Below are 1,800 nucleotides of genomic sequence, written 5' to 3'. Positions count from 1 at the left end.
TCTGCGTTACATTTTGGTTGCTCTGTCTTATATACAGAAGGTAACTACTAAAATAATTCCGAAACTAAACGCGACTATTACTTAAACAGTGGTACCATTTACCTTCAATATACGACATTCTGTAATAATAATGGTTCATGCATCAGAAACAAGAACATACATTCTCCCATAAGACAGTTATAGCTTTACTTTGATCCAGGGTTTTGCTATCTTCATTTTTCACGGATGTTTGAGATAATCAACGATTTCACTATTTTAACGTCCGTCTTGCACATCTTCCGTCACCACAGACTCGTCTTTCCCCTCGGAAGGCTGAAACCAAACCTCCGAGTAAAGGATGGCTTTGAGAGTCTCCAGCGGACCACTGTTCTCTTGTTGTGAGCACCAACTCTCGATATTCAGGAGTTTGCCGTAGTAAAAGTCCCTCTCTTGCTCCATAGATTTGACCGTCAAGTATAACTCCTCCAGTCGGAGACCAATCATCACCAAGTCTTCCATTTCCTTTCGCTGCCTCTGCTCTCTCGTGGAGCACGACACATGGCCAAATTTTGAGCTGTCTTTTCTTGAGCGAATTAAACCAGATAATCCGTCGCTGATTGCGGCACTAGGAGGTTTGATAAGCGAGTTGGAGCGGGTACTGCTAGCCGAGATAGGGAGTCTTACACTACCGGAAGAGGCTGTTGACACGTGACTTTGTCCAACTTTATTGTGGACATTCACCATATTCGCAGAAGTCGGCATACTGTCAATCTCAGACTCCACAGGTTTAGGATGTCTTTTAGGACTTTCGAAGTGTGGTATGATTCGTGAGGTCTGACTGTGCTCGGAATTTCTGCCCTGGCGTGATCTTCGATTTTGTGACTTGATCTCCCTTACGAAGCTGTCGATACTAGATCGGCTGTTATCGGAGCCGAGGGAGAGTCCAAACCGTGCCTCCACGGCGTTGTATATGCGATTATCGTCATTTGCGTCGAAGAACTTTTTAAACCATACAAGAAACTCATAATTGTCTTGAAATCTACCCTTCACAAGACGCTCAACTGGGATATCCTTGTTGATACCAAGGTTCGTAAAAGCATTCTGCACTAGCTTAAAGTTTCTTATGTACTCGTGTTCTAGCTTGGTAGAGAATAGCACGCGCTTTAGATTAACCACCCCAGGGTACAGAATGTCCAAGAGCTGACAGTAAGCGGCTCCAGTGCACATGTCCTCGATCCGTTTGTACGTTCCCTCGAGTTTATCATTCACCCATGACAACACCTCCTGTCGGCTCACATTGTCGGCTTTATTTCCGGTATCGTACACGTTCAGTGCCATACTCCAGTGTAACAAATCCAGTATCAGCTGGCACAAAACTGTCAAACTGTCACCATTATCACCGAGATGCTATTTAAGAAGTTGTTTCTGACTCTTGGAAACAGAACCAAGAGTTTTTGTAGCAAGTTATTTCTTATCTCTTGTTTATACAAACAGCCAACAGTATCAGTGAACAATTGTGTCTTTATCTACAACAGCAGAACCCAGGAGTGTGGTAATAACGAATCATTACCACCCGACAGATAGGCGATAGCCTAGTGGCGTGGAACCAATACTTATTTGTTAGCAATGCGGGATGTTTAACGTCTGTCTCATGAATAATTCATCCATCTGATAGTCTGCTTACTCTAGTGTAACACCAGAACCAAAGCTGTATGCACTATGGACTAGGGAGAAAAATACATTTTAAAATATTCTTCGACTAAATGCATTGATGTCTAGTCATTATTGATCACACATATATACAAAAGCTAATACCATATT

The 1,800-nt window shown here is 42.7% G+C and overlaps 1 pseudogene; it reads right to left on the bottom strand.

Annotated features, from left to right (window-relative positions):
* Positions 1 to 1,556, bottom strand: LOC110465596 (annotated as a pseudogene).
* Positions 1,557 to 1,800: the final 244 nt, after the last annotated feature.

The sequence above is a fragment of the Mizuhopecten yessoensis genome, unplaced genomic scaffold (assembly GCF_002113885.1).
Source record: "Mizuhopecten yessoensis strain PY_sf001 unplaced genomic scaffold, ASM211388v2 scaffold11091, whole genome shotgun sequence".
Lineage (NCBI taxonomy): Eukaryota > Metazoa > Mollusca > Bivalvia > Pectinida > Pectinidae > Mizuhopecten > Mizuhopecten yessoensis.
Note: the sequence above shows the minus strand (reverse complement) of the source record. Positions and strands in the feature narration are given on the sequence as shown.